The sequence below is a fragment of the Podarcis bocagei genome, assembly GCF_964188305.1.
Source record: "Podarcis bocagei genome assembly, chromosome: 2".
NCBI lineage: Eukaryota > Metazoa > Chordata > Lepidosauria > Squamata > Lacertidae > Podarcis > Podarcis bocagei.
This window is the reverse complement of record NC_138126.1, coordinates 35,533,352-35,560,357: the sequence shown is the minus strand read 5'-3', so window position 1 is coordinate 35,560,357 and position 27,006 is coordinate 35,533,352. Positions and strand designations below refer to the sequence as shown.

General features: G+C 44.7%; 2 long non-coding RNA genes across 9 annotated transcripts; one reads left to right on the top strand and one right to left on the bottom strand.

Annotated features, from left to right (window-relative positions):
• The first annotated feature begins 330 nt into the window (after positions 1 to 330).
• LOC308581701 lies at positions 331 to 6,326 on the top strand. 8 transcript variants are annotated; one of them, XR_014005189.1, is made up of 6 exons: positions 331 to 1,502; positions 2,413 to 2,494; positions 3,119 to 3,225; positions 3,981 to 4,205; positions 5,981 to 6,042; positions 6,187 to 6,326. It is a non-coding gene; the product is annotated as an uncharacterized lncRNA (long non-coding RNA). The 8 variants fall into 8 exon arrangements; XR_014005185.1 differs by having other exon boundaries at positions 2,417 to 2,494; positions 3,981 to 6,042; XR_014005188.1 differs by lacking the exon at positions 3,981 to 4,205.
• LOC308581733 lies at positions 5,798 to 21,876 on the bottom strand. The gene is made up of 3 exons (XR_014005225.1): positions 21,589 to 21,876; positions 7,968 to 8,102; positions 5,798 to 5,895 (listed from the first exon to the last, which is right to left on the bottom strand). It is a non-coding gene; the product is annotated as an uncharacterized lncRNA (long non-coding RNA).
• Positions 21,877 to 27,006: the final 5,130 nt, after the last annotated feature.

Below are 27,006 nucleotides of genomic sequence, written 5' to 3'. Positions count from 1 at the left end.
CGAATGCCTCGCAAGACAAAAAACTCGCTAGACGAAAGGCTTTTTTGTTTTTTGAGCTGCTTCGCAAGACAATTTTCCCTATGGGCTTGCTTCGCAAGACGGAAACGTCTTGCAAGTTTGTTTCCTTTTTCTTAACACCGTTAATACAGTTGCGACTTGACTTCGAGGAGCAACTCATAGAACGCGGTGTGGTAGCTTTTTTGAGGTTTTTAAAGACTTTGGTGATTTTTGAAGTTTTTCCAAAACTTTCCCGACACCGTGCTTCGCAAGACGAAAAAAATCGCAAGACGGCAAAACTCGTGGAACGAATTAATTTCGTCTTGCGAGGCACCACTGTAATTGAATGGTTTAAATGCAGCCTGGTTGTGATTTGGGCTGCTGGCTTATCAGAAAAACACGCCTGGCCTGTAGTGTCCTGTTCAGCACAGTGGGTTAAACTTTTCCTAGCATGGAAGGAAGCATTATCACCTGCTAATGTCTGTACAACAGGTTTTTTTCAACGTTTCAGCTATAGTGGCAGGTTGAAAAAGGTTGCATCCCTAGCTGTGATTTGCCCATTTCGTGAACTTCACACGAATACTCTCCATTCATAGGCTCACTACTGGAACAAAACGGATTACGTGAGCGTGGTTCACGTTTATAGTTCAATGTGTGTACGGCTTGTGTACCTGTTGTTTGCAAATAGTTGAGCTGTACAAATCAAGAAGTATGCACACAAACACTTGTAGGTACATGTCCAGAGACAATTTGTGCCCTGTGTTCAGTGTAACATGTGTACAAGCCTATTCTCTAACACCCTCCCAGCCACCCACCCAACAAAGTAGGTCCAAGTGTCACCCAAAGCCTGTAGGTCAGTACAGGGATGGACTTACTGTATCTTTCAATTTTGGTTCTCTCAATTTCTCAATTTTCCAATCTTTAATGCAACTCTCCACATTTCTGTAGCAATTTGCGATTCAAAAAAATCCGCATGAAAATTGGTCAGCAATTTCTCCCAATAAACAATTACTTTATGCAGTCTTGAGTCATGGGCACATGTTTGCTAGCAATTCCTCCTGTGACAATGCATGTTTGTATGTCATTTTCACCAACATAGTCATTTTTATGCACACTTTCTTCCTAATATATGGATCTTTTGGTTGGAGAATTGCTTCATAAAATCTGAACGAGTGACGTTTTGAAGGACAGGTGTTTCGGTTCACTTATTGGAAAGAAGTGTGAATTAGGTTGTTTCTCATTAAGATGCAAAACTGAATTTCTCGCCTTCCCTAGGTCAACAGGCATAATGAAGTCCAGAGTACCAAAAGCAGGGTGCCGATCCACTGCTGAAAGCTACCAGCTGAAAAAAGAGATGCTGGTGACATGAAGAAACCAAGTGACATGTGAACCTCCCACACTGTCTAGGAAGAGTAAGGAACCTTCGGCCTTCCAGGTGTTGTTGAACTACAGGTCCCATCATCTTTGGCCATGCTTGCCATCGTTCTGATCACATGGAACACTGGGTAGATTGACTAGATGTTGCCTGCAGGCTATCTCTATGATTTCACGTGCTTTGGATTGTATGCCTTGGAGTGTATGTCTCCAAGGTAGCCTCAGGACAATCCTATAAGGGTAGATTAAAAATTGTGGTGTGTCTGTGTGTGTGTAATGAACTTCATGGCCAAGCTAGGATACGAGCCCAGGTTTTCCTGGTCCAAACCCATCACCTCACCCAGCACCACAACTTGGACTCAAGAAAGCAAGATGGTTGTGATATGAGGACTATTTCTGTGCTGACTGTGACCCCAAATCTATTATGCTTTTCTAGTAAAAACCAACAAGAATGTCTCTGTTTATTTGTACAAATGACCCCATTGTTAACATTCTGATTTGGAGCTTCTGTTCCCCTTTCTGCCTTTCGGCTGAAGGCTGCTAGTTAACTGCACTTCCTCATTTTCATTTAACTGTCCAGCAAACCCTAATTATAGCCTCTCCTTATTAAAAAAAAAAAAAACCTACATCCAACTATACACAATTTACAGTCTAATAGCCCTTACCTTGTTGTTCAGCAGAGCTTATATAATGATTCCTGTGATTTTGATTTTTTTTTTTTTTTGGTGAAGCATAACTCTGGGATTTTACGTTTCCACTTTAAACTGTGAGTTTTACATTAATGTTTTATAACCTTGGGGTTCTAATCATAAAGTCATAAGGACTTTAATTGATTTGAAACTAGCCAGGCCCTGAAGTGTGTACATGTCAAATTGATTCAAATTGATCCAATGTGTTTAAATACAGCCCGTGTTAAGAAACTCATAGCATCTTGTGCTACCAGACTGAGGCCTACAGCGCTGTGCTAACATAATTATGTTGCCACCTAGGTACGCTAAATTATTGACTGGAACATATTTTTCTGTGTTTTGTTCTGGGAAGCCAGGAAAATTCACCTGGATGGCTAAGAAGATTGGAACACAATACAGACAACAATTTCTGCGAACCGCCCTGAGACCTGCGGGTATAGGACGGTATATTATTATTTTTAAATTATTATTATTATTATTATTATTATTATTATTATTATTATTATTATTTCAGCAAGTGACAACTTCCCACGGTGCACATGCAGAGGCAGCTGTTAGGCAGATCATTCATCCATAATATCCATAATCAAGAGCCTGGATAGCTCAGTTGGTTAGAGTGTGGTGCTGATATTGCCAAGGTTACAGGTTTGATCCCCGTATGGGACAGCTGCCTATTTCTGCATTGCAGGGTGTTGGACTAGATGATCCTCAGAACCCCTTCCAACGATACAATTCTATGATCCTGGCAATTAGTGAGGCTACGTTCGTGCCACTTCCACACCTGATCAGAAATTTGAGAATGGTACCATTCTCCCCACCACTTGGTAGAGCAATGTGCTGTTTAGAGATAGTGAATCTGCGGCACTCTGGATGTTGCTGGACTACAGCACCCATCACCCTTAACCAACGGCCATGCTGACTGGGGCTGATGGGTGTAGGAATCCAACAACATCTGGTAGGTGAGCCACAGGATCCCCGTTGTTGATGTGATTGACCAGCAGTATAAACTGTATTTGTGGCTGCTCTCCTTCACCACTATTGTCATCTCTTTATGGCAGGGGTAATTTACTTGTGGCCCTCCAGGTGTTGTTGGACTAACGCTCCCATCATCCTCGGCCATTGGCCATGCTGGCTGAGGCTGCAGGTCTGCCACCTATGCTTTAAGGTAACAATGAAGCTGTATACCTAGCCAAGTACTGTATTTTTTGCTCTATAAGACACACTATTCCCCTCCTAAAAAGTAAGGGGAAATGTGTGTGTGTCTTATGGAGCGAATGCAGGCGGGAGGATCTGCTCAGCGCTCCCTTTAAATAGCCGCGTGGAGTGTGTGTGCAGGTCTTGGGGGCTTTTCCCCAAGGAGGGAGAAGGGCTGCCCTTCTTCCTCCTTGGGGAAAAGCCCCCAAGAGCTGCACACACTCTCCGCCCACTCTTTAAAGGGAGCGCGGCTCTTGGGGGAGCCTTCCTCCCGCTGCCAAGGAGTGGCTGTGCATGGCTATCCCATAAGCCAGGACAGCAAGAGGGATCGCTGCGCAGTGTTCCTGCTTGCTGTCCTGGCTTCTGGCTTAGCTCCGAGCCTTCATCCCCCTGCCCGGGAGAAGCTGTGTGCAGCTATCCCATAAGCCGGGACAGCAAGAGGCTATCCAAGAAGCAAGATCCCTCTTGCTGTTCTGGCTTCTGGGATTCAGAATATTTTTTCCCCTTGTTTTCCTCCTCTAAAAACTAGGTGCGTCTTATGGTCTGGTGCGTCTTATAGAGCAAAAATATGGTAATGATATTTCAATATGATGCTGTGATGTGAAAAACAGGGCGTAAGTTGGCATAACTCTCAGGTGTGAACACCAGAGTAGCTAAAGAGATGTGCCCCTAAATTTTTACCATTTCCCAGCCATGTGTCATGTTCCACCACCTTTTTCCCCCCAGGGACCACCCTAGAGCTGGAACTGGAAAACAGCTTCCCAGAGGAAGAGGACCTTGCTTTCAGCCTCATAAGAACATAAGAAGAGCCTGCTGGATCTGGCCAATGGCCCGTCTAGTCCAGCCTCCTGTCCTCACAGCGGCCAACCAGATGCTTCTGGAAGCATGCAAGAGGAACACAAGCAGTGTCTTCAGTTTTAAGATGGGAGTGGGAAACCTCCAGCCCATGAGGTCTGTACTGTAGCTCTCAGTTTGAGTAAATGGCAGTTCAGGTTTTCTCCAGATTGACGTTTGCTCTGATTGAGCACTAGAGAACGGGTTTTCCATGGGAAAGGAGTCCCATGGATCCTCCATGCTTTCTAGGTGGGAAAAGCAGAAAAGTGGATGAGACCCCAGTCTCTCTTTCTCAGCCTACTCCAAACTCACAGGTGGGAAGAACAATGTAGTCAACAGGAGCTTTTTTTTGGAGGAAAGTGGAATTAAAAAAACACAACAACCTTGGATTAGTTTTCTGTAGCTTAGCACGTGCCAGATATTTTGGACTCGCGTCCGTCCCAGCCCGCGGAGTTAATGATCAGGGAGGATGGCATTTGCAATCCAAAAACATCTGGGGAAAACCAGGTTAGGAAAGGCTGCCTTAGATGAGCATAGCTTTCCTTGCCTCCTGACACCCCTGCCCCCAATTCCTGGAACTACTAATCTATGATCCCCAAGGACCCAGGCTTTGAAAAACCTTATTTCAAGAGTCGGCAACTTTGTACGTGTGTTATCGCGGAAATAATGCATATGCATTCCTTGCTGATGAATTGGTCTCTGAAGGTTGCGATAATCATGATATATTATGAGTATGCTCTGCGCCTTGAAAAAGAACCTTGCTTGGGATCCGGGAGACCTGAACCCCACACTTTTCCTTCCCAGGCTCGTCTCATGTTCCCTTCCCACCTGCCTTGGCTCTCTCTGTGTGTGCAGGTGTAGGATTGCCTCGCATTAAAAGCTGCAAGGGCCCATTTATAATGGGGCTACCTTGCTCTTCAAAGCTAAGCAGCTGCCTTTTCTCTCCCCCCCCCTTCCACTTTATTTTTTTGCTTGCAGTAATGGCTGGAGAAACTTGAGAAAGGCGCAGATGCTTTGCTCATTTGTTTTGGCTCTTGCAGCGAAATTGTCTAACAATTGGAGAGGGCCAAGCAGAGGTTAGGCGTAATGGCGCAGAGGGGACAGGATGATTTATCCGCAAAGTCAGCGCCGGGCAGAGGGATAGCTTTATCTCTGCAAGGCCCCACAGCTGGCTGATGGAGAGTTGCTCTTGTAGTCCCTGATAAGCATGCACACACGGCCTGCATAATTCTTTGGGAAAGCTCCTTTGTGGCTGAGCAGCCGATTTCTGCAAACTTTCTGCATGAGTAAGATAAAAGATAATGAGACTCCATACATTTCCTGGCAGGGTTTCCTTCCCAAATGGCCCCCTGTAACCTCCACATTGGAAACAGATTAGAGGTCTTAATATTCCCCCTTATCACAAGCAACACCCTGGGGGGAAAGTTGTGCCGGTCTCCCTGCTGCTGCTGCTGCCGCTGCCACCACCATTTGAGATTTGCTTGCAAGTGTGCACAGAGCTGCTTTAGAGATGCAAACTTTGTGTTGGTCGTGCATTCTACTGGGTAGTGTGGAAAAGTAAGTATTTCCGTACTGTTTTTAAGCGTGTGACTTGAACCGTAAGGGAGTTTAAAGAACTCCAAATCCATTAGCAACACAGGAAATTGTCTTTCAATACGGCATTTTTCCAAGGAAAAAGTTGTTATTAACATCAGCCATGAACCTGGGCTTAACAATTTAGCACCAAGAAGGTATTACTCATTGCAGGCAATAAGATGATCCTCTGGTGTTGACGTTGGCGCTCGTTCTTTGGCACTCTTTTCTAAGCCTAAAAAAAAGAAGAACAAAGGACGTGCCATATATCAGGAATGGGCAGACTTCAGGCTTGATGGATCTTCTTTCTTTTTTACTAGAACTCCAAGATATAACCCAAGAGCTACCAACTAGAACCCCAAGCTCCACCAACCAGAGTGAGGTATAAAAGAGCTACAGTTGTAAACTTATACAGGGAAATCTGGTAGGCAAAGATGGGACTCCACAGCGCCTTCTAGTGTCACAGTGTTATTTTAAGAAACCGCATCTACAACACATATAAAATGCTTTTTCTTTACCAATCTAGCTGAGTCCTTAGACACAAAGCTAAAACAAAAGAATCGGAAGCCCCTGAGCATACTCTCATCCAGAAAAAGGACTGAACTGAGCTTGCAGTCGTTTCACAGAAAAGTTCACTCCTGGCTGGCCTTCCACATCTCAGTAGCCTGATTTAGGTGGGGGGGAATTTTGTTGTTGCTGTTGTTGATAAGTTGGGCTTTGGAAACCCTCGCTGATCTCTTGCTAGATCCTGATCTACCTTCTGATCTGCCATGCATTGATTTCAATTGTCCTATTCTCAGGGGAATAGTATTAGCTGTCAGGGCTGCACAATTTACCACCAGCGACACATTTTGCCCTTCTTAGCTGATTAACAGTACCCCAAGTTTTGAGAATTCCAGGCAAGCAGTAAAAATATGGCATTTATTTATTAAGCCTGTGGTTCATGAGCTGCATTTGGCTTGGGTGGGTCATAATTTTTTCAGGTCTACTTTATTTATTTATAAGATTTCTTATCTTCCCTTCGCCATAAGGCAGGTTACACCAACAGAAGATACAATTCTAAAAACACAGTATAAATCAATAAAAATACAGTGGTACCTCGGGTTACAGACACTTCAGGTTACAGACTCCGCTAACCCAGAAATAGCACCTCGGGTTAAGAACTTTGCTACAGGATGAGAACAGAAATTGTGTGGCGGCGGCAGCCGGAGGCCCCATTAGCTAAAGTGGTATTTCAGGTTAAGAACAGTTTCAGGTTAAGAACGGACCTCCGGAACAAATTAAGTTCTTAACCCCATGTACCTCTGTACCCCGATAAACTGCAGGAAATTAACTTGGAATAATTTCTCAGCCTGACCAACACCAACATGTGACTGTCAGCAAAAGCGGCTTTAACTTTTGCAGGGCTTTGGGTTGTTTTACAAGAACCCGGGGGGGGGGGGGAGAGCGAATCGGACCAGAGAGCAGGACCAGAATTGGCTGAGGACTCTTCGGGTCTTGAGGTGTTTTTTTGTTAATGTGCTTTTTTGATTTTGCCACGTGGAACTAAAAGCTGCTTCTCCGGAGGCTTTCCAATATGGCTGGTTCGCTGCCAGGAGGCTGCCAAATGACTATTGATTTTCTAGCAGGGACTCTGAGTTGCAGGCAGGGAGAATTGCTCTTTAGCCCAACTGCCTGCGGTGAGTAAGAGAAAGTCAGCACTGTGTAATTTAAGGACGCCAACTTGCCTTGCCAAACGAGTGTGCGTTACACACTTGCAGGATGCTTTCAGTCGCAAGCGCACAGGTAGGAAGGTTGCATTGTTTCCCTGCAGTGATTATTTCACTACTCAGGGGCATGAATGAGCTTGGATAGGTGTGGGGAGGGAGAGACATGAAAGTTTGAGCTTGGAGAGAGAAAAAAGCTAGACGCTTGCGCTGAAGCAAAACAAAACAAAAACCACACACACAATAAAATCAGGGAAATTATTGCAGAGACCAATAAATAAAAGGAGGGCAGGCTGCCAGCAGCAATCTTTGCCTTGCCCTTTGCCAGAGTTTTCTGTCACCTTCCTGGTTGTATACTTTCTCCAGCGCATTCCCTTTTCTTCATGTGAAGCTGGCGGTTGTGTAACTGTCTCACAGAGCTCTCTTGCATAAACTCAAGGGCCTGTTGCTATAACTACAATGCTTGTAAATCCAGCCTCGGCCTCGTGCAATTCTTCTTCTTTTTTAGGCAGCTCTTGTGGGGAAGATGCAGACAGCTTTGTTTTGCTGCATATTAATTAAGTGGGGAAGGGGGAACCCTCATGCAAAAATTCAAGTTTACCTGCGTGCTTCAGAGGTATGCAGGGAGGTGCTGGTGCTGAATTTGCTTCCCTCTTTGCCCTTCTGAACCTGGAGGAGTTACTCCTACAATGCAAGGGTGATGGTGGCCAATCCACAGCGGAGTGACTTTAGCAACCTGCACCAAACGACACCAGAATAAATCTGAGCCATTGGAAAGGACCCTACCATTATTGCCTGGCACCGCGCACAATTGTTTAGCCAACCCTGGAAGACAAGAACAACTTCAGGAAAGTTATGTTCCCAGCGTAGATCAATCCTGCTCTGTTTGCGTGAGAGCTAGGGTGCCACAATGGGTAGGGCTCTGAAGATGCAAGAAACTCAAATTCACACCTCGCCACAAAGCTCACTTGTCCTTGGGAAAGTTCCTCACTTTCAAGCTAACCTACCTTCATAATTGAACGGTGGAACTTGCTCCTGCAGGAGCCACCAACCTGGACAGCTTTAAAAGAGGATTAGGCAAATTTGTGGAGGAGAAGGCCACTAACCATGTTGGCTATGGTGAAACCTCCAGAGCTGGAGGCAGTATGTTTCTGAATACCAGGGGCTGGTAAGCACAAGACGTGCAAGTGCTGTTGCGCTCTCAGCCCTGCTCACAGACTTCCCATAGGCTTCTGGATTCCTGCCATCGCAAGCATATGCTCTGAGCCATGATCTATCCCCGGGATAAAATGCTTCAGCCAGTCGTAAAGGATCCAATTTCTCCAACTCTGTCCATACTTATCCTGTCTCATTTGGCATATTCCTTTCAATATAGTCAAAAGTGTAGAACGTTGACAGCTTTTGTTGGTGGTGTTGGGGGAGAAGCTGCTGGGATATTCTTCAGAGCGATTTCATGACATTTCCCCTACTTTCCACTCTGAGTTTCTGTAGAGCTCGCTTTCCATACTTCCCTGATCCCTATATACATGTATAGATTTTAGCAGTGCAATTTATCTAGAAAAAGAAGTGCTGGAACTCGCCATGAACATCTCTCTCATTCTCTTAGAAAGGCATTGGCACCCACCTGAGAGGTGCTTGCAAGTTCTAGTTGAAGAAAAGCCCTGGATTTTATCCATATAAGGACATCCCCACATGGGTACAGGGACCTTGGAGCTAAGGTGATATTTGTCATTGACTTGATACTTCCATACCTGCTACCGCCTGCCTCCATTTCCTAGCAAGTGCATGTGTGATGGGCAAATCCTGCTGTTAGTTTAATGCTGAGACTCACCTATCTATAAATTAAAACCAAGCCCCTACTTGGGAAGAAAACTAGCCAGCTTAGTATGACAGTTAGCTTATGATGTGGGAAATCCCAGAGGAGTTGGTGTGTGTTTGTGTTTGTGTGTGTGTGTGTGTGTGTGTGTGTGTGTGTGTGTGTATAAAATTCAGAATCCATATAACCTTGTGTAAAAAGTAGGCAATCAAGCCTACTCAAGTGAACAGGTTTGTGACTTTGGGAAGGGCAATAAGATCTGAAAGTTTTGCAAAATCCACTTGGTCCAAGTGGAGTAGATTGTAAGAGATACCAGAGAAAACAGCATCAAATGAGTGCACTGTTTGTTGTTAAAGAAGACAGGGATGCAGTTTGCAGTCCAGGTTATATCCAACAGAGGTGCCCCATTAGTACATGGACTTCTGCCTGTGCTACAGGACTTCCTCACCTCTATAAAAAAAAAATCTGTTTTGGGCGTCCTCCCCCAACTTTCCAGAACAGATTTGGGAGGGAGATCACAGAGAGAGGAGAGGAAATCTTGTTCCATGTTAGAAGTCCTTGCCCTAACCGTGGTATAACATCCTGCTCCACATTTGATGCCTGCGGAGTACAGTGGTACCTCGGGTTACATACGCTTCAGGTTACAGACTCCGCTAACCCAGAAATAGTGCTTCAGGTTAAGAACTTTGCTTCAGGATGAGAACAGAAATCGTGCTCCTGCGGCGCAGCAGCAGCAGGAGGCCCCATTAGCTAAAGTGGTGCTTCAGGTTAAGAACAGTTTCAGGTTAAGAATGGACCTCCAGAACGAATAAAGTACTTAACCTGAGGTACCACTGTACATCCAGATTCTCTTCAGCAGGGAGGTTTCATAGGATACAAACATAAACACAATTTTAAAACATTATTTCTGAAAGTTAGAACAAATAACATGGCACCCAGTATGTTGGAAGCACATGCTGCTGAACACAGAAAGGAAAGAACTTGAAAGCAAACGCAGAGAGAAGGATCTCAACCTTTCAGGATGGAGCACAGCTGAGCTGCTTGGTGTAAGAGCATGACGGGAGGGTGGCACTGTCTGTGCAGAAGGCTGGGAGATACCTTGCGGGCAAAAGCTGAGTAAAGAGGAAGCGAAATGCTCCTTTGCCAGGTGGCAGAGAGCCAGAGCTGTGGGCGCACGTGAGAATGTGGAAGGAGGCAGGCAGCAACCCACGCTGTCTGCACTTCAGATCTCTGAAAGGATCTCCCCGTGCTGACTGTTACACAGAGAAAAACACAAGGGGAGGATGTGAGAGAAAGAGCAGCAAAGAACATATGAGCACTGGCTGGAGCTTCACTGCCTGACAGCAGAGAAGTTGGCGGCAGCAGAGCATCTCCATCTGCAGCCGGGGCCTGCTGAGGGCACCCGGGTCCCCCGTATTTTTATTTCTGATATTGACAGGCCGCTTTTCACCATGCAAGGCCACCACAAAGTGGTTTGCAGAGCAATCAATGAAACAACCCAGCGATCAAATAATGTGGCGTCTAAAACAATAATAAAAAGAAACCACTGACAAAGAAAAGAAGAGAAACATAATGCAGCTGACTTGAAATGCCTGCTGGAAAAGAAAGGTTACCTTCTGTGGGGAGATGAGACCACCTAAAGTGCATCAGGAGTATAAATGGCAGCTAATTTACTCTATAGAAAATTTCAGAGGACTTTTTAGTTCTCCGGCAAGAACTAAACTAAGTACCTGCAAGATACTGAGTAAAAGCTGGGGATACTCAGGTGACCAGATTCATCTTGAGAGCATGTACCTAGCGATGGCAGCTGCAACTAGAACTGTGGAAGGTGGCAGTGGACAGAAAACAGATCCTGATCTCTGAGGCTACTTTATAAACAGAGGCATAGCAAGACAGCTCTAACTTAACTGATTGTGTGCTGTTATTTCAGGACTCTGTGTCCTCAATGGTCTATCCGTAGATGCTTTAGATTACAACTCTCATAAGCCACAGCCAGATCAACCTCTCTGGGGTAGATGGACGTTGTAGTCCTAAACACCTGGAGGGTTGAGGAAAACTGGCCTAAAAGGTGACTCCACACAGGACTTGCAGTCAAGTTAAAGTGGACTGTGCAGTCCACCTTGCTGGATTTCTCTGGTGGAGATGGCTCAGAATGGATGGGACTTTCCTTCTCCCCAGAATGTTCCTCTAGTTGCTTCCTCTAGTTATCCTTGGGGTGTGTATTGGGTGCAGCTTTGAAATCTGTTTCATTTAAAAGCAAAAGCACATTCTGGGCTTTGATGCAAATAAATGTGAACAACATGGTGGTCAGAATTCCAGATAAACTTTACTAGGTCTCTAGAAAATGGCATTGGGGGGGGGGGATTTCCAAAAACTGGCAAAATGTGTGGGGAAACCCAGACATATGGCAACCCATGTCGGAATTGAGGTCTTTCATTTAAAATAGCTTAAAAACTTCAATAGCTCAACAACTTTGCCCTCACCCCCAAAGCTCAACAATGTTTTGAAATATGGCAACCCTAAACTAGTCCCATTACCACAAAAGGTGCTGCCAAGACAAAAACGAGATAGAGGTTTCTTAATACAGTGGTGCCTCGCAAGACGAAAAGAATCCGTTCTGTGATTCTCTTCGTCTAGCGGTTTTTTCGTCTTGCGATGCAAGCCCATTGACGGATTAGCGGATTAGTGCTATTAGTGGCTTATCTGCTGATCGGATCAGCTGATAAGCGGCTTAGCGGCTTAGAAAGGGGGGGGGGAGGAAAAAAACCAGCAGGAACACGCAAGACATTGTCGTCTTGTGTAGCAAGCCCATGGGAAATTCGTTTTGCGAAGCACCTCCAAAACGGAAAACTCTTTCGTCTAGCGAGTTTTCCGTCTTGCGAGGCATTCGTCTCGCGGGGCACCACTGTATAGTGGTGGAACTTTTTATATTTGTATCTAGCCTTTTAGTAAACCATTGTTTACTGGACCTGGAAATCATTTACCCACAGAGTCTCCATCTTAATCAGGGTTCAGTCTCGGTTTCTTCACTTTGCTCCAGCCCCTCATTGCATCCAGGCACCAGTTCAGGTCATGCGTAGCCTCCGCTGATCCAGATACAGTGGTGCCCCGCAAGACAGAATTAATTCGTTCCGCAATTTTTGCCGTCTAGTGAATTTTCCGTCTTGCGAAGCACGGTTTAAACGGCTTAACAAAGTCACAAGACGTTTTCGTCTTGCGAAGCAAGCCCATAGGGAAATTCGTCTTGCGAGGCAAATCGTGGACGAAAAAACCTTTCGTCTAGCGAGTTTTTTGTCTTGCGAGGCATTCGTCTTGCGAGGTACCACTGTATTACTGAGAAACAGAGGTGGGTGTCAACACCATACTGCAGACAGCTCATCTCAGATCTCCTAATGACCACTCCCAGTGGCTCAGTATAGATGTTAAATGTTTATATCTGGTAAATTGCTGTAATATGTGTCCTATGATCAAGGGCACCTCTGATTTAGGACAGTAATTGCGATGAAAGACAACTGCAACAATAAGTACAGGCTTATTACGGCCTATTTCCTCAGCAAGGACAAACTGGCATAATGTTGCTGAAATCCCTGGTACTGTATCAATTTACACTGGAAAAGAATCCACTTTGTAATTTACAGCAGGGTACAGAGCTTGATTCTCAATCTGTTCTCTTGTGCCAAAATCCATTTACTTTGATGGGCCTTACATGAGGGCCTTTTGGGGTGGTTGTGAGTACTTTGAGAGTGGCACTAAAACCCCGTAGTCCCTTAATTTGGCTATAGACTAACTGTAAATAATCACATCCCAAAGCCTTGCTCCTACTTAATCTTTTAAATGATTCCTCTGGAGAAGGCCACGCTCAATTTAAATGCTAAATCTGTGAACTTCTAAGAGTCTTTCCATGGCTGAGTCCAGAGTGAGTTGCCAATAAATAATGCTGCAACAAATGTGAAAGTCTTTGCAGCCCCCTCTTCACTGTATCTAGAGGGGAAGTGTTTTGGGTATTGAATCATGTGCTCTGGGTATGAATTGCTTCACTTTGGCTGGTTTGTGACATGGGGGAAGACAGGAAAGGACAACCATAAGGTATCAGGAGACCCACATACTGAACTAAATGCATGTTTATGCATGCACTGGTGAAATAGTGGTGATTTTGGATCTGTTAATGTGAATTGTTGTTGTTAATATGAATTGTTGTTGTTAATGTGAATTGCTGCTGCTGCTGCTGTAGTTGTAATTAACCTCTTAGTAAAGCTCTGTTTATCAGATATGGGGACGATTTGCCCACAAAGTCTCTAGTTTAGTGAGGCAGGCAGCCATGCCCAGTTCCATGATACTGCATTCGCCCCCCCCCCCCCAGTTAGTCAGCATTCCATGTCCACTGAGCATGTTCATTCCTCACTGGGCAAATTTTTGGTTCCCTCCCTTTAGAGCGCTCTCTCTCTCTCTCTCTCTCTCTCTCTCTCTCTCTCTCTCTCTCTCTCTCTCGTTTTCTTCAACCTCATGAGTTCTCCCAAGCCTGTTGATACCTCCCCTCTTGTGTTTGGGTTATAAAAGGACCCACACTCACCTCCAGCCATTGACAATACAGTGGTACCTCGTGTTAAGAACTTAATTCATTCTGGAGGTCCATTCTTAACCTGAAACTGTTCTTAACCTGAGACACCACTTTAGCTAATGGGGCCTCCCGCTGCCGCCACAGCACGATTTCTGTCCTTATCCTGAAGCAAAGTTCTTAACCTGAGGTACTATTTCCGGGTTAGCGGAGTCTGTAACCTGAAGTGTCTGTAACCTGAGGTACCACTGTAGAGGGGCTTATGATAATGACCAATTTCTAAAATGCTAGGTTTAGGCAACACATGTGTGGTCTAATTCTTCCCTCCTCCCACTCTCCTACGCACACCCATACACACATACACACCCCATAAAGTTTTTCCCAGGCCACCCCAACTTTTAAAATGGATTCACAAGCTTTGAACTCCACAGGAGTCTTGCAGCTAACAAAAAAAAATTATGTTTCTATGAGTCCCTGTTCTTGCCACCTGTGAGATGCTGCAACTACTTTCCCCTAATTATTAATGGAGATGGGAGCTCCATACATGCTACTTATAAACATATGGAGCTCCCTTATACTGAGTCAGCTCACTAGCTCTTGTAGCCCAGTACTGCCTACTTGGACTGACTGTAGTTCTCCAGGGTCCCAGGCAAGTTTTGCAGGAAACCACAAATAAAGTGGGCACAGTGGCCTCTTGAGATCCACAGCTTTGTTTGCTGTCCATCTTCACCAATGACAATTCTGCTTGTCGCCGCTCGACTAACCACGGCCCAGGGACAGAGGACTAACTTGACCTTTCCCCTCGATACCTGGTTTGAGGAAGTATTACCTATTGTAATATCTGCACACATTCTTTATGGGTTTCCAGGGGTAAAGCCAAACCTATGGTCTGTGCAGCTACATGGTGACCATCCGTGACCTATGTCAAAAGACAAACTTGTGGCTGGCAGGGTTAGGGTTAAATTATTGTTTGTTTCTGGATTTAATTCATTCCAGGGCTTATTACTGAACACTCCATTGTGGTTCTGTGGAATCATGACCGTATTATTCGTAGCATTGTTTCTATCTCTCTGCAATAACCGTTTCTCCTCTCTGCATCATTTTTCTTCTTCTTAAATTGTGAACCATATGATGCCAAATAGGCAAGCCATCGTTTGTTTCTGTCTCTCAAATGTCTGTCTTGTTTATTTGTAATGATTTTTTATTTTTATTTAAAGCAACTTTGGGTGCGCTGTTTGTACCCTCCTGGTTTGGAGCTTTGATGTAAGTCGAGACAGGGTGTTACGAGATGGGGTGAAGCTTCACACCAGTAAAAAAAAATTCCTGGCCAAGACTCAGCCGATGTATGACACATTGACGTCTGGGTTGCATATGCTGATGTGTGGGAATGTGGAAACAAGATTCCCTTCACTTGCAGCAGGGGGTTGAATTGGGGCTGGGTCTTCAGAGTCTTCCAGCTCTTTCTTCTTGCCACCCAGGCAGCCTTCTAAAACATCTTTTTCTGTATAGCGGCAGCCCAAGACAATTTGCTGCCTGAAGCAGAATTCAGATGTGCTTCCTACCCTGACCAACACTTTGTTGTATCATTCAGATATGAATTCCAGCCCTCGTCTGATATATGTGTATGGAATTTGTGGGGGGTTGTGGAAATGAGCAAGGCCAAGAGAGGTTTCCCTCTGAGGCAGGAGAAACCCCAGTTGGGAAGAGGTTCTACAGGGTCTGACACATTCTGCTCGACGCTCCATTAAATTAAGGTCCCTGGTGTTTAATTAATATGCTTAGACAAATGTCCTCAGTCTTAATAACTCAGGTAACAGATTGCATTGGGATTGCTTGGGATGTTGCTTTGTTTTTCCCTCCACCCCCTGTCCTACTTTTGCTTTATACATTATTTGCTAAGAAAGGGCCAAGGGGGTCCTTCTCAGAGCTGGTCCTTCTGGTTGAGGTGTCCAGGAGGATGCCTGTGCCACACCACTGTAATTTGCTTTGAGGTTCTAGAAAGTGCTTTTAAACTAAGCTTTTTTATTTAAAAAAATGCTTTAGTGTATTACATGGAATGATTTACTTTTGGTGGATATCAAGATAGTGGCCATAACTGTGGTTGCCTATTCAGTTGGCAAGGTAAGAGGGGCCCAGGACATCATCCTGCCACGGGCTCACTGTCCCAGGTCCATCAACAAATGCCGGGTACAGAATAATGACTGCAGGATTTGTGCGTGCGCAGAAAATACATTTAAAATTAAGAAGCAGTATGCCTCCGAGCTTATGCTCAGCTCAGATTTCCAACACCAGAACAATGATGGTCAGTTAAGCGTTGCCAAAAAAAGAGGATTTGCATCACCAAAACGAAAAGATGACATCAATTGCTGTAACCATTCACAAATGGCAAGTTATATACAGAAAAGCAAATTTTAAAATGATTTTTTAAAAGGTAAAGGTAAAGGACCAGTCATGAACGACTCTGGGGTTGCGCCACTCATCTCGCTTTACAGGCTGAGGGAGCCGACGTTTGTCCGCAGACAGTTTTTCCGCGACATATGGCCAGCATGACTAAGCCGCTTCTGGCGCAGCGCACGGAAATACCGTTTACCTTCCTACCTTCCTATTTATCTACTTGCACTTTTTGGTGTGCTTTCGAACTGCTAGGTTGGCTGGAGCAGGGACCGAGCAATGGGAGAAGAAGAAGAAGAGTTTGGATTTGATATCCCGCCTTTCACTCCCTTTAAGGAGTCTCAAAGTGGCTAACATTCTCCTTTCCCTTCCTCTCCCACAACAAACACTCTGTGAGGTGAGCGGGGCTGAGAGACTTCAAAAAAGTGTGACTGGCCCAAGGTCACCCAGCAGCTGCATGTGGAGGAGCGGAGACGCAAACCCGGTTCCCCAGATTACGAGACTACCGCTCTTAATCACTATACCACACTGGCTCACGGAGCTCACTCCGTCGCGGGGATTTGAACCACCGACCTTCCGATCAGCAAGCCCAAGAGGCTCAGTGGTTTAGACCACAGCGCCACCCGCATCCCTTAATTTTTTTTAAAAAAAATGATTACTAGAATTTAAATACAGTACAATAAACACAATACACCTTGCTTACTGGGGAAGACACCGGGTGACTTGTGCATTGGCTCATTCTGCTGACCAGGTGCTGCTAATGCCTGGCGAACAACTTCAAGGCTCCTGCTCTCCCTTGTTATGGTTCCTTATCTTCAAACCAGACTTCAAATAGAGGTCACCTTCAAACAGGGGACTGGCAGTCCTTCAAAAAATAGAAGACTTCCTTCTTTTCTATAAAGTAGGACACATGGCCACCCTAATCAGAATGGAGCTCGTGTTCCTGGTTTCTTGCCAAGCTCTTTTGTTTTAGCAGCCCAATTTAGAGAAGAAGAAGAAGAACCTTTGTATGCTTACTATTGTTAAATGACTGGGATCTGAGAAGGCCTTGCTGATCCACTGTAAATGGAAATCACACAGAGACATGCCAGCCAGTCCTTATCTGCACTCTGCTCATCTCTAATTCTGCCTTGGCTTAAGATTACCCTGCATATTAAGCTAGAAAATAGGTTTCCCTAGATGGGTCCATGCCACAACAAGGCTGCAAACCTGTGAGCTGGCACCTGAAGCTGACTCTTTAACAGCAGTAAGGAGCGGGTGACACAAGCCCTATGCAGGTGTAGACCCTGTTGTGTGCAGAAGGGGCAGCAGGTCACACTACTGGCCCCATCTCCTAAGTGGGATGGACAAATGCATCAATTTCGGTTTCTCTCAGTTCCTCGTTTTTCCCAATCTTAAATTCAGTTCTCCACTTTTTCACATCAGTTTGTGATTATTATTATTATTTAAATCCTCTGGGAAATTCATCTGTGAATTTCTCCTAACGTACACACAATTTTGCCTGGTGTACACATCATTGCTAAGCAATTTCCCCAATATGTTGCCTTTTTGCGTATTATTTTCATTAATATGTGCATTTGTATGGACACATGCATTTTGTACACATCACCTGGATGGACAGCTGCAATGGCAGAATTCGGAGAAGGGCAAATAGCAAAGGGTGGCTGTGTTTGGGTTCCCGTGTTGTTTCAGAAAGTGCAAATTTGGTACATTCACCTTTGAATGTGAACTGAATCGAATTTCTTTCCCCTCCCTACCTCCTAGATGTCCATGAATCTGCACAGGAAAAGTCTGTGTGTGGGCAGCTGCTTATTACCCTTGCCTGATCAAGGATCCTTCTCCCATGGAAGTCTCTATGTGAGTAGCTGCTCATGCACAAGCTTTCCATTTGCAAACAGTACATGTGAACATGCAGGAGGCATGGCCAATGCCACACAGCGTGGTCCCCTGCTACCTTCTCCATTGCTTAGCCTCTACACTAAGCCTCTATGCCAGTGTGGTGTAGTGGTTAAGAGCCAGTGTGGTGTAGTGGTTAAGAGAGGTAGACTCGTAATCTGGTGAACCGGATTCGCTTCCCTCTCCTCCACATGCAGCTGCTGGGTGACCTTGGGCTAGTCATGCTTCTCTGAAGTCTCTCAGCCTCACTCACCTCACAGAGTGTTTGTTGTGGTGGAGGAAGAGAAAGGAGAATGTTAGCCTCTTTGAGACTCCTTAGGGTAGTGAAAAAGCGGGATATCAAATCCAAAACTTTTCTTGTACACGTGGGAAATGTCCAAATGGGGCTACTGTTTAGCACTGGGCTACAGCAAGCTTTGCCTGCTAATTGCTGCACTTCAAACTTCTTTTATAGGGACAGGCAAGCCTATTAATTTTATTTTATTGGCCCTTTGGCAACCCTACTTTTCAGGAAGTTGTGGAAGAGGCTGGGTGCTGACTGCCCTGTGCACGGACATTGTACACACATTTCAAAATGTGACACATGAAATGGATTGACGAATGCAAAACAGCCATCCCAAACGAGTGTGTGTGAACCGGAGGCAAGTTGATGTTAAATATAGCAGCTGTTAGTTTTATTCTTTTCTGTCTCCTTACACTTTGGAGATCATCTCCTCAATCAGAGGCACTTAAAGCAATCTTTGACAATTCATTCACATTCTACTCTTCGCTCGAGGGAAAATAGAATTACTAATAAAAAGGCTTCGCGTGATTGCATTTGTAATAGGATACAATTTGGATCCCACTTTCTGGAGTGGGGGGTAAAGACTAAGAAAAGTACATAGCACATAAAGTTGCATTTTATGCAGAGAAATGCACAATGGCAGCGAGCCCATAAAGCATTGAGTTTTGTGATTCATTAAACGTTTATTCCATGTCTCTAAAAACACCCTTTGAATACATAATTGCAGACAGTTTTGATGTGGTAAATGATGGGGGTGTTAGATAGGAAACTGCCTTGCAGCAAGTCAAGACTGCCATTCCTTCCAGCTCAGTACTGTCTACGTTGGCCATGTCTGTTTGTAATGATAAGCCAAACTTTCTGGTTTACCATGTTTTGTCAGGAACAAGGAGTGTGCTGTTGCACACTACCCAGTCACTTCCACAACTGGTGTGAGCTAGGAAAACAAACCAAGAAACCTTGGCTTCCTGTTACATCCAAACCAGGTTTTCGTTCCCTAACAAGGGGGTGTCATTGGTGTTGTTCATGAATATGGTAGGTAATCATGTGTTTTTGTAGTAAACTGCCCTGTGATCTTCGGGCAAAGGGTGGTATAGAAATTTAATGAAAAAGAGGAAGAGGAAGATCACCACCAAGGCAACAACAAACCATGGCTTTGGGTTGGCTAGCAAGCATGGCTTGTTAGGAAACAAAAGAGCACAACCCTTGGTTTGAATGCAACGCCAGGAATCTAACGCCAGGAAGCCAAAGCTTTTTGGCTTGTTTCTCCCATTTTCTCCAGTGGAAGGGCAAACCTTTCTCTCTCCAGCTGTTACATCCCCTCAGACTCACTCCTCCCTCCACCCCCAGATCTGGTCCTCCTCAAGGTCCATCAACCAGCTGTTGTTGTTGTTGTTGCTGCTGCTGTTTAGTCGTTTAGCCGTGTCTGACTCTTCGTGACTCCATGGACCAGAGCATGCCAGGCACTCCTGTCTTCCACTGCCTCCCGCAGTTTGGTCAAACTCATGCTGGTAGCTTCGATAACACTGTCCAACCATCTCGTCCTCTGTCGTCCCCTTCTCCTTGTGCCCTCCATCTTTCCCAGCATCAGGGTCTTTTCCAGGGATCCTTCTCTTCTCATGAGGTGGCCAAAATATTGGAGCCTCAGCTTCAGGATCTGCCCTTCCAGTGAGCACTCAGGGCTGATTTCCTTCAGAAGGGAGAGGTTTGATCTTCTTGCAGTCCATGGGACTCTCAAGAGTCTCCTCCAGCACCATAATTCAAAAGCATCAATTCTTCGGCGATCAGCCTTCTTTATGGTCCAGCTCTCACTTCCATACATCACTGCTGGGGAAACCATAACTTTAACTATATCAACCAGAGCCAGGCACACAAAAATGGCTAGGCCACAGATGGTGACAAGAGACAGAGACAGTCTCTCTGACCTTATGCATAGCTCAGGATTTGTTTTCAGGATCACAACCAGGGTAGCCAGTTATGCACTGTCAAAACTGAGGAGTTGCAGCGCTCAACTCCAAGGTCTGCACTAGGAGAGAGGAAGATCCATGCCTCCAGGAGGAAAGCTGAACCTGCAGGTTCCTATATATATAAGGTATATATGTTCATCATGCTGCAATCCAGTCTTTTAAACTGGTTATGCCAGGAATTGATATTGGGACCTTCTGCAGGCAAAGCAGCTGCTTTATCACTCAGCTATGGTTCCTCCCCAGTCAGGATTACTATGGTCTGTGCAGCATTTAGGGCATATAACACACTACCAGTTACGTACTGCACTTGAAAATATTGCAAGATTGACCTTTATGGTGGCGAAAACATAAACTCACTAGCAAGCTAAACAAGCCTACATCTTTTCCAATATTCAGTAAATGTTCAGATTGAACCTTGAAAAACAACAGGGCTGTTGTTGTTCTACTGTCCAGCAGTCAGCTGAGTGATAGTTGTAGAAAGCTAGATAATGGGAAATAGAATCCCACATTTACTCATTGTGAGTAATTATCCAATGGAAAATTATAGAAGATAGCAAGAATGTAGCAAACAGCTTGGATGATTTTCCAAGGAAAGCTGGAAGAATGAATACTCCCTTCCTTGCGACACTATATATTGTTATGTGCTGCAGTGGGAAGGGGCAGTAGGCTGTAAGCCTACTGTAATTCCTGGATCCAGAAAGCGTTAAAATCTAAGGAAGGATTTTCATGTTGTTGGAATAGCCAGACAAGCTTCTTGATAATGGCCCTCTAAATTTGGGTTGTTAAGGTAACAAAGGAAGTGGTTGTGTGCCAGACGGCAAATGGGTGGGCCCCTCAACTTGTTGGTAGTGATTTAGAAAAGAGTTGAGTTGTGTGTGTGGAAGCTAGAAGCTAGAAGCTGGAGGAAGAAGCAGGCTAAAACCTGTGAAGGAAAGATGCTTGCATCCAAAGCTATGGGTGAAGCAATATTCTATTGGGGTGTTAATGCTGTGAGCCCCTCCATCGTAGGCTCAGGTTGTATGCACATGCAAATAAACCATATATCATAGACCCCACAGTCTCTGCTACTGTTCCTCATTCCGAAGGAAACACGAACCCTGGGTAAAGTGTCTGAAACCCCTGGGATCTTGCACCACTTGAAGATTGGAGTGGTGTGCAACAATATACTCTTGTGAGATTACCTCAACTTTTGCAGAATAGTAAAAGCAATGCCCTCTGGTCAAATCCACCTGTTAGTTGAAAGCACTGCTTGCCACGTAGGCAGCTAAAAGCTTATTATTGTTATTATTTAAAAAGCATGCAGCTAAAGTCACTCACAGAGGCTTTGCTGTGTGTTTGCACCCTTTGTACTTCTTCCTTGGTGGCTGACAAAACACTTCTGGCAACAGCTTTGTTCAGACGCGCTTTCTGCCAGCTGGCCTGCGTACAAGGCCCGATCCTGTCCCCGTTGAACTCACAGCGAGCACCGTCTTCTCGGATGCGATGGAGCCAGAGTCAGGCTCTTTGTTTGCCACTTGGATTTACGAGAGTGCAGGTCAAGTGAAAAGGCCACAGTTCGAAGGTCAAGAGGAACACTAAGAGCTACATTGTGTACTCATTTCACAAACAGAATGGGCCCTCGAAGCGATAAGCAGCGAAATGTCTCCTGCTGTGGTGCTTTGTTCTTAAAGTAAATGTGCCATAGTAATAACTCCACACACACCCAAGACATTTTTAGATAGTAGTTGCCACTTAGGGTTTTTCTTTCCCTGTTCCTGTATTTAGATTAAGATATGCAAAAGAGATGAAGTGAAGTAGGTTTGAGTGTGGTCAGTGTCTTGACAGCGAACCAGCTGCGAATCCCATGTATTCTGCCTCAAGTTCCATTATGGGAGAAAGGCAGGATATAGGTGGACAAAGGTAGTAGGGTTGCCATACGCCCTGAATTGTGTGTACATAACCAGGATTAGACCGTCAGAAACAGTGTCCGGATGGAAATCGCTGAAATATCCAGGAAAAATCAGATGTATGGCAGCTCATGTCAGCAGTGCAGATTTTGACGAAGTTCCCTAAAAACAGCTCAAGAACTTTTCTTTTCTTTTAGATTTTGCAAAAAAGCTCTCCCCCACAAAAAACCCAACTTTGCAAAAAAAGAGAAAAAAGCTCAACAACTTTTGTGTATTTTCACTTTTTGCAACCCTAAAATAAGTCTTATGTTTTGGATTGTTTTCCACAGGCAGAAAAGGCTTCTGCTTGTGCAACAGGGCTTTCCTCACCTGCAGGATTGTCAAGAGAGAGACCCTGGAACAGTGCAGGGCGGGATGAGAGGCTGATCATTTTGTTTGGCAAGCCAAAATGCTTGCCCTGGTGGAACAATCCCTTTGCGCGGCTTTGAATTCCACCCTTTGCCAGCCAGGCAGCGCTTGAGAACTTGGCGGCAAACAGTCCCTGAGTCCGACACCACTGGACCAACAGGCGATGGTGCAAAGCAAGCAGGATCACTAGTGCCCCTGCTTATATGGCAGCAGCTGTCCCTGCCTGGTTGGCTAGGGGCAGGGGGCCAGCCCTGTATGGCTATTTCAGACCACAAAACTGCTCCTACAAAGTTGGTGCTTCAGATTTTAGCCAAAAATAAATGGACAGTGGTTTTAGTGCAGTTTTACTACATTCCTGGAACCATGCAATTGCACACATGGCTTGTTGGCCTAACAACCCCCATAATATTAATACAAAAGAAAAACAATGCAACAAAAGTACAATAAATATAATATAATAAATGAAAACAATATTAAACCACAAAATGCATGCAGCTGCCATTCAGATAATACAGACATCCTGGCACTGAAAAGCTAAGTCGTGTGATATTTTTAAAATCACCTTTATCTTGATTCAAAGCATCGTAATTCAGCGTAATTCAGAGCTGTGTTATGTTTCAGTCTCCCTTTCAAGGTCTCAATTCATTCTGTGCAACTTGTCCTCCAAGGATAACCAAGTATGCCAAAGATAGATGCATGTTTATAGAATTATTTTCCCCCAGTGGTTTCTGTTGCAGGATTGCAACAAAGTTTGTTTGAAACACACAGGGAACTAATACTTTCTTCAAGAAACTGATGCACACCCAATGGCCAATGGCCTCGTCAGCATATGAGGGTGTTGCCCTTTTGTGGCTGCAGGTATGTGAACAATTGTGTATGTTCATGCAGCACATATGATGATGACTGTGCTTGTGGCTGACCTTTATCTTCCTTGGAGGAAGGAGGATGATGATTCACTGGCAACATACTCACACATAACCTCCTGAGTGGAGGTTGCTCCACAGCTCAGCTCAGCCACAAGTTGGTTAGAGCAAAATGGGAACAACCTGCTGAGAATAGTCTAAGGAATGGGAGTGGCAGAGCTTCAAGGAGATCTGCACAAAAGGAATTCCTACAGGACTAGGAAGCTGCCTTGGAGTCAGGCCATTGGTCTGTGTAAATTGGTCTGTTATCCACACTGACCAGAGGCAGCTCTTTAGACTGTCAAAAGAGGGAGCATTTTCGTCTCTATCTGGGGATGCTGTGGTTGAACCTGGGATTTTCTGCCTGCAGGGCAGATGCTCTACCAATGGTGTGCTTTGGCTCAGTCAGCCGAATGTTGAATTAGCGCCGTGATCAGATTCGGTGTTATGGTGCACACGCCAGAAGAGATTATTTATTTGCAAGATGCTGCTTCTTAGACTGGTGCATTTTCTATCTGGGTTCCTGGTCTCTTTTCACGGCTGCATAGCAACAAGTGAAATCTTTCACATCACTGCAACTTTGTGCTGAGCAAAGCAGCGCCCACGGATGGTTTGCTTGTCGTGCAATTGCCAAAGGCACAGGGTTGTGCTAAACAGAAAGGCGGTAGCCTCACACTTTTGCCACGTTAATGTCCACATGTGGGTTTTTTGTTTGTTTGTTTTGTTTTTGCCAGGCTGGTTGTGATTTCTTGTTACTTTTTTGTTGTTGTTGTTTTGAGTCTTGCAAAAGTCCCTTCAGAGCTAGAGAAGAGGTGGAGACGCAGCAGCTGAAAGTGCGCGGAATTTGGAAGACAAACGGCTGGCACCTCCACCGTGACCTCGTGCCCAGAGTAAATGAGTTAAGTGTCAGTAAATGTCAATAAAATGGAGAAGGTGTGAGAAAGTAGTAGCCAGAATCCATTGTACTTATTACAGCTGCATACAACTTAATATTGACATAGCCTCTGCTCAACTGTATGTACAATAATTCCCAAGTAAATATTGCTTTTTGACAAATCAAATAGTGCTATCAGCGGGGCTTGATTTGGAGTTGGAGCTTGTCAGGGCTGAGCCCTGGAACCTGCTTAGAATTTTTGATTCCCAGAGACTGAGCGTGTGGCCTAAGAACAGAGAACTAAAAGCTGCTGGGCATGTTGCAAACTCCTTTCCTTTACCACTGAGTACCCACGGGTAAGTCTTCAGGGTTACAGGCTTTTCGACCTATCAGAGCATCAGCATACAGCTCCAAGTATGGGTTCCCTTTAAACCTTGCAGGTGTCATGTTTTTAATAGACTCAGAATCATTGGAGTTGGAAGGAACCACAAAGGTAATCTAGCCCAACCCCTTGCATTTCAGGAATCTTTTGCCCAACGAGGGGCTTGAACCCACGACCCTGAAATTAAGACTCTCATGGTCCACCAACTACTGGTAAATCATCCTAGAATAATTGCTTCCCTCCTGTTTCCGATGTTCAGAGGTGAGTGCCATCGCTTGAGCAGCAAAATTATTATTTTTAATTATTATTTATTAAATGCATATAACCGCCCTTCGTCTGAAGATCACAATGAGGCATCAGGCATAAGCCTGCATTTTATTAATGTTTGATCAGGACTTGTATATTAAAGAGAGAGCTTAGATTTTCAAAAGTTTCATGCCAGGCAAGAAGGCTAGCTGCTTAAGAAAACACTGACAGTGTTTTCTTCCTAGACAAGGGGCCCCTTTGATTGATAGCAGAAGACAATTCTCAAAGTCGTAAAAGCTGAAATTACAGACTGAGTAAGGACACTGACCCTACATGTTATAGAAGATAAAAAAGGCAGAGATAAACATGATTAGGAATGAGTAAATAGTAAAATAATGCCAATGTGCCTCCCAGTAAAATGAGCCAGATCTTCTTTCCAAGGTTAAAGGCCAAATGGAGAAGCATCTAGCTGGCAGAAATTTTGGGAAGTCTTTTAAAGCTGTTTCTTTCTTAAACTGAGAGAGTTTGAGGGCAATAAATGTTGGGAAAAGATAATGGGAAAAGCAGCTGGCTGAAGCAGCTGGCTGAAGGGGGGGATGTAAACTAAAGAGGTTTCTTCTGAAACTGTTTTAAACTGAGTTCCTTTTTACAAAGACCTTATTCCTTTTAAGAGGCTACTTGTGTTGTGTATTAAATATATTGTCTTAAATATAATTATGCAAAGGATTTAGAAATGCTAGATTCTTATTTCATATAGTTGTAAAGAGTTGTATTTATCCTGGAATTAAGTCAGACACCAGCCCAGCCCTCTTGCTAGACAAAGAGACGCCATCCAAGCTGTCCTGATATATTGGCTGTCAGACATTTGTTTGGAAACCTTCAAATGAAGGAGATCTTTCAATGTTGATGTGAAACTCAAGATCCTTGACATATGTTTAAGATAAAAATTTAAGATTAACCATTTGTTTTAGAAGGCAATAGGGCAAGGAGGGCAAGAGGTGAGCTGGTAATTAAGATTCCTTGTTGAGACACATGTAAGATATATTACTGCTTATTTGTCATTTATAGATGTAACAATATATAGCTCTTTGTGTTCCTTATAAGGACAGGAGGATATGGGTGTATCTTTTAGGATTGGATATAGCAATCAGCCAATAGGAAATCCAACCAGGCTGATTGGACAGAGGCAGCCACAGGAGGAGCAAAGGGGGCTGGATTAAGGGAATATAAGGGCTGGCCATAATGGCAGGAGGCCAGGCCAGAGCTTGGTAACCATATACCACTGTGCCTCTCATTTATTTGTCTGACAAATAAATAATTATTTTAATTTCTCTATTGCTGCGTTGAATATTTCATTCCAGCTAAGCGTTAACCACAAGCAGGGTGCTACATTTTATGGTGCTCCTGTGACTCGGATAAGTGGTCTGCTGGAACGCAGCCCCTTCGCCCTATTGGGCAGGGTACAAGAGAGAGGATCTCTAAACTGCTTACCCAAGCGCGCACTGGTAAATTTTTCCAGGGGGAACGCAGAAGTCTCGTCTGTCTGATACCCTGCTCACTGGCGGCGACGGACCGGGGGGGAAACGGAACCAACCAAGGGTAAGTGCACAAAGGGATTTTTGGCCCTCCAATTAATTGGGAGGAAGAGAAGTCTTGATCAAACTTCTGCGTCTCAGTAAGCGGGAACTGAGTACGCTAGGTGGTTGGGTATATCAGATGGTGGTCTGGTGGGGGAAAAGGAAAGTTGGGAGGTAGTGTGTGGTGAAGTATCTAGCGCATTGTATGTGTGAGAAAGTACAGAGCAATCTGTAGCTGACCTGAGTGTGGAGTGGGCAGTACTTCGGTTCCTGGTAAGGCGACTTCACCAGGCAAGGAAACCCACGAAGCGTGTGTGTGAGTGACTGAGTGGATACTTCACAGGGCCATACAATGGGAGTTGGGGGTTCAAAAGGGGAAAATACACCTCTTGAATGTATGTTAAATAATTTTAAGAAAGCCTTCTCAGGGGCATATGGAGTCAAAATGACGCCAGAGCGC